Here is a 6,196-nt window from a genome sequence, read left to right as displayed (position 1 = left end):
AGGGAAGACTTGTTATAACTGAAGAAAAGGGAGTCTCTAGTGTCGCAATCCATCTGCAGATAGGAAGTAGCTGGGGAGGGGTGCCTGCCAAAGGAAAAGAGCAAGTTGACTTTGTGCAGATGGAAAGCAGAACCCCAAACCCAGGAGAGGTGGGGGAGGGGCTGGATGGGGATCTGCAGGGGAAGAAGCCCTCTGGCCACAGCCATTCTTGGCCCAGTCTGGAACTGGAACTTGGATGATGTGCTACTGTTGTTGTGGTTGATTCCTGAAGAAGTAACCCCTGAGCTGCCATATACATCTGGGGGACCCTGGAGCAGCCCGTCCAGGGATGGATTGCAAAACTCTGCAGCTGCCATAATTGCTGACACTAGTGTTGTGCAAAGCCGGAACAGGAGTGAACCCTCAACTCCATCCTCCTCAATATCTCCCCCACTCCCCCCCGCACAAACCAGAGTAAACAAGAGGCCCGGTGGGAAGAAAGGAAGAGATTCTGGTGAACCTGGGAAGCAAGTGAGGGCAATGCTGTGTGTGTGTTTGTGTGGCCTCAACCAGAAGGCGGCTGGTCTTGCCCAGCCCCAGCCCCAGCCCCAGCCCCAGCCCTAGAGTGTGTGGTGGGGATGAGTCATTACAGGTTGAGGAAAACTGACCTGAGGAAGAAGAGCTGACATTTGGGGAAGTTTGGGAATGTTCAGCAAGAAAGCCAATCACTAGAACAAAATAACCATAAAGCTCCAGCATCCAAGGAACATTCAGACATCAACGTTCAGCCTTTATTTTTTAAAAATAACTTTTATTAACATTCACCCTCCAAAAAGGGTCCCGCTGCTCAAGCAGGAAACTCTATGCCTATTCAGGCAAGTGGTTGTCCAATAAAACACCTTAGAGAAAATCACAGGATCATATAATTCTCAATAAAAATCAGATAAGAGTCATTTGTAAAGTAGAAGCTCTTTCCTGGGTAGGAAAGGTGGACAACTCCAGGACAACTCTGGAGGTTTGGTCCTGAGAACCTGCGTTCTTATGCATGTGAGAGGAACTTCCCCATCCTGCACTCTTATGGGTGGGCATAAAATACAGAACAGCCTCCTCCCTCCCTCCCTCCCTCCCTCCCTCCCTCCCTCCTTCCTTCCTTTCTTTCTTTCTTTCTTTCTTTCTTTCTTTCTTTCTTTCTTTCTTTCTTTCTTTCTCTTTCCAGTGGTTTCATTCCAAACATTAAGAGGAGGGAGGGAAGACTTGTTATAACTGAAGAAAAGGGAGTCTCTAGTGTCGCAATCCATCTGCAGATAGGAAGTAGCTGGGGAGGGGTGCCTGCCAAAGGAAAAGAGCAAGTTGACTTTGTGCAGATGGAAAGCAGAACCCCAAACCCAGGAGAGGTGGGGGAGGGGCTGGATGGGGATCTGCAGGGGAAGAAGCCCTCTGGCCACAGCCATTCTTGGCCCAGTCTGGAACTGGAACTTGGATGATGTGCTACTGTTGTTGTGGTTGATTCCTGAAGAAGTAACCCCTGAGCTGCCATATACATCTGGGGGACCCTGGAGCAGCCCGTCCAGGGATGGATTGCAAAACTCTGCAGCTGCCATAATTGCTGACACTAGTGTTGTGCAAAGCCGGAACAGGAGTGAACCCTCAACTCCATCCTCCTCAATATCTCCCCCACTCCCCCCCGCACAAACCAGAGTAAACAAGAGGCCCGGTGGGAAGAAAGGAAGAGATTCTGGTGAACCTGGGAAGCAAGTGAGGGCAATGCTGTGTGTGTGTTTGTGTGGCCTCAGCCAGAAGGCGGCTGGTCTTGCCCAGCCCCAGCCCCAGCCCCAGCCCTAGGGTGTGTGGTGGGGATGAGTCATTACAGGTTGAGGAAAACTGACCTGAGGAAGAAGAGCTGACATTTGGGGAAGTTTGGGAATGTTCAGCAAGAAAGCCAATCACTAGAACAAAATAACCATAAAGCTCCAGCATCCAAGGAACATTCAGACATCAACGTTCAGCCTTTATTTTTTAAAAATAACTTTTATTAACATTCACCCTCCAAAAAGGGTCCCACTGCTCAGACTCTTCACTTTCAGGATAGCCAGATTTGAACTACTTTCTGGAAGCTCCACAGGGTGGGGAGTTCGTCTGAGCTTGGAAGTTCATTTGTGCCGAAGAGAAGAGGCTGCGACTAAGCAGGCTCAACTCTGGGGCCTCTGAAGGTGGCCATTCCTAAGAGCAGAGGCTTGGACTGCCCTTCCCAACCTGGGCACCCAAAAATCGCCAGGAGCAGGTGGTCCTCTGGACTGGTACAGTGTTGAGAGATGTGTAGACCTCAACTCCCAGCCCTTGCATCGAAAAGTTTTTAAGAAGAGATTGGACAAGCGCTTGTCTCCTATTTGAGCAAGGGGTCAGACTAGAAGACCTCCAAGGTCCCTTCCAACTCTTGTTACTCTCATACCGTTGTTGAGGTAGAGATACACTATTGTAGATACCGAAGTCCTAAGCCATGTAGTCCTTTAAAGGCACCTCAAGTACCATGAACTGGAAGCCATTTGAACCTGTTCAACTTCCCTAATTGCTTCTGTGCCATTTTTGGCACTTTGGTTTTGGTTTCCCACCAAGATGGGCAGGAAATTGCACCATGTTTTGTTCAACAGTTTGCCACTGAATTTCAAAAGCATGTTTTGTCGGGGGTGGAGTGGGGTGGCAGTTGCTGGAGAGTCTCCCAGTCTGCAGCGATTCTTGATGTATATGTGGTCACAAGATAATGTCAAAGGCTACCACATTTCCTGGCCCCACACAGCATCCTGGTCCACATGGAAACACTAAGACACGGATGGGCAACTATGGCTCCTTTACAACCTGTGGACTTCCAACTCCCGGAATTCCCAAGCCAGCCATAGCTGCACTAAGGTGAGGGAGAAAAAGGTTGCCCTTGAAATAGGTTGAGATCCAGGGATGGAAGAAGCAGGGAGGGCGAGGGCTGCTGGGGCCCTGGCAGGGCTGCTCTGCTTGGGCTTTCCCCAACACCCTGCAGCAACCTCCTTCTGAACTTTTGTAGGAGGCCTCAGACCCTCCTGGCTGGGAGGCCTTGGTAGGACTGAAACTCTCCACCTGGGAAGGTGCAGCCTGACAATGGCATACGTGAAGTGTCAGCTGTAAGCCCAGCACTGAACTGCAGCTGCTTCTCCAAGGCCAGGCTTGGTGCACTGATGGCCTTAAGGAGAGAAGTTTTGCATTCCTGCCTGGGCAGCAGATGCCTGGCCACCTGCTCAAAGGAGTGGCATGGGCACCTGTCACTCAGCCCCTTTTCCTGGACCAGACCCAGACTGCCACTGTCGCTGCTGATCTTTGTAGGGATAGACACATAACAGCGTTGAAATCTCTTTTCCAAGGCTTTGATGGCTGGTCTCTGCGGTATCCTTTGGCCGCCTCTTCCTCTACAGAGTGTGGCTGATCCTAGAAGGCAGATCTCTGCCACTGCAGTATCTTCTCTGCCAGTTCTAAGGCAGGTTGTTCCAGCTGTTACTGTTAATTTGGCCTTCTGACCCTTTTTTGGGGGGGGGGGTTGTTCCTTAACTTTTATTACTGGAGCTTGCAGATCCTTTGCAGTTTCAGCTATTAGTGTTATCAGCATAGCATGCCTTATATAGTAAGTCCTCATTCAGTGACCACATGTTCAGCAACTGTTCAAAATTACAGCAGCACCAAATGAGGGGACTTATGACCGGTCCTTGTAATAGCAGTTATTGCCATTTGTGCACTTTGCTCCCTCCCTCTTATTTAATGTTTTAATGTTTTATATTACATTTTAATTCAGTATCTGTAAGCTGCCTAGAATTGCCTCTGGTGAGATCAGCGGCATACGAGGTTGATATAGATAGATAGGAGAGAGAGAGAGAGAGAGAGATGATAGTGGTATATATAGATGATAGAGACAGAGAGAGAGATGGATGTAGATAGATGATGAGGGAGGGAGGGAGAGAGAGGATGGTGATGATAGAGACAGATATAGATAGATGATAGATACCATATTTTTTGGAGTATAAGATCCTCCGGAATATAAGACACCCCTTATTTTGGGGGGAGGAAAATAAGGGGAAAAAAATTCTGCTTGAGAGGCTCTCCGTTTGCAGCCTCCAAAAGCTCCGTTTGCAAAGGAGCTTCTCTTTGCAAAGGCAGCCTCTCAAACGGAGGCTCTGCTTGGGAGGACGCACAGAGGCCAAAGGGTGGGGGCCGGCCGGTGGGCGAGGCTACATTCAGTGTAGCTTCTGAGGGCAAAGTCACCCAACAGGAGGGCCATAACTTCAGGATGCTGTGGCTGCAGGACATTTGTTTAGAGATGGTGACCGGGACCTCTGAAACTGCAGTCGTGTGAATTTGTGCTTTATGACTGCGTTGCTTCGTGGCAGAGTTCCCAGTCCCAATTCAGTGAGTAGTTTTAAACCGTGCTCCGCTTTTTCTAATCCAGCCTCCCCCAGTATCTGAATAAATAAGGAGAGAAGGTAAAAGGGGTCTTGCTCCCCATATGTCTGTGTCTGTTGTGGCTCCAGCCCCCCCACCCCGGCCTGGCCCCCTGCCAGAGAGTGACTCAGAGAGTGAGGGGGAAGGGCCGTCAGGGCTCCCTTCTGCAGGACCGGCTTCCCAGGCTCAGCCCCATGAGCCAGAGGCAGGCCAGGTGGAAGAGGTGACAAGGCCTCTGTCTCCTGTATCTCCCCTCACCCAGAAAACGCTTCCAGACCCAGCTGGGGACAATCAGTCTTGGTTAGATCCCAGGTTTCATAGACAAGAGAGGCGGAAACAACAGAAGCAGGGGTGGGGCAGGCCTAGAAAGTGCTGAGTCACGGAGCCACATCCCATAGGGTATAAAAGCAGGAGGGGCTGCTATACTGCTTCATGACGAACAAATCAAACTGCCTAGAGAGAACTTGAGCTGAAGTGCTGCTGTTTATTCCTGATTTCCTGATTGACACACCGGCATCAAGAAAAATAAAAGAAAAACCTTGGCAGACACTCGCTGGGTTGCTGCCAGAGCTGATAGCTGCCGTGGACTCAATTGCCGGCTAATTGAGTCATTTCTCGTGCCTCCGGACTGCAGTGGGGGACAGAACAGTGAGAAATCAGATTTTGCAAGCTTCATATAAGGGAGAAGATTCAGATTGCTGGTCAAGATATTTTGATATTAAAGGAAATTCCACCAAAATGTTAAGGGCTAGGAAGGAATTTGCCTTCCTGGTGAATGAACTTAAAAACATCAGATTGAATATAGATGGGATATTCCAACTGGTATAATAGTATCGGGAATCGGCTTGGCTACTTGCATAAAGTTCTCCCACTGCTCTGTCCGTATAATCCTTTATTGTCCAAAATAAGTCTCGGCGTTTGGTCGTGGTGATTGGTTCCGCCAAAGCAGAAGAATCCTCGGATCTGGAGCACTTCGGGTTACTGGAGGGAACTTAACCCTTCAAACCCCTTTTTTCTCAGGGGCTTTAGGGAAATTCAACCTCTGCCCTCAGCTCACCACCTTCTCCTTCTCCCGAAGAGGGGGTTTTCCGAACCGCTGGACAGCAGATTTAAGCTGTCCTAGCGATTCCACATAATCCAGAGGTTGGTGATCGTAAAGATCACCGCCATCACCTACGGTGCCAAACCGGAAATGAAAGAGCAGATATCAGAAATTCAAGTGGGAAATAAAGAAGTTAAAGAAGGATTTGTAATGGCAGTACGAAGTTTGGCAATGAATGTGATTTTATTGGAAGAGGAGGTTGAAGAAATTAAGCAACATAATTTAAAATTAGAAAATAAAATGGATGAATTTCAAAGTAAAATGGAAAAAACAGAGGATGAAATAGTTTTGATACAATATAGAAATATGGAATTTGCTCTTAGAATTCGAGGTTTGAAAGAAAATAAGGAAGAGAATTTAAGGGAAATTTTTTCTGAAGTATTTGCTGAGATATTAGCAGCTCGTCCAGCAGATGTGGCTTATCAAATTGATAAAATATATCGTGTGAATTTGTGCTTTATGACTGCGTTGCTTCGTGGCAGAGTTCCCAGTCCCAATTCAGTGAGTAGTTTTAAACCGTGCTCCGCTTTTTCTAATCCAGCCTCCCCCAGTATCTGAATAAATAAGGAGAGAAGGTAAAAGGGGTCTTGCTCCCCATATGTCTGTGTCTGTTGTGGCTCCAGCCCCCCCACCCCGGCCTGGCCCCCTGCCAGAGAGTGA

The sequence above is a fragment of the Ahaetulla prasina genome, chromosome 10, assembly GCF_028640845.1.
Source record: "Ahaetulla prasina isolate Xishuangbanna chromosome 10, ASM2864084v1, whole genome shotgun sequence".
In the NCBI taxonomy this organism is placed as follows: domain Eukaryota; kingdom Metazoa; phylum Chordata; class Lepidosauria; order Squamata; family Colubridae; genus Ahaetulla; species Ahaetulla prasina.
The sequence above is the reverse complement of the archived record's forward strand: the minus strand, read 5'-3'. Positions refer to the sequence as shown.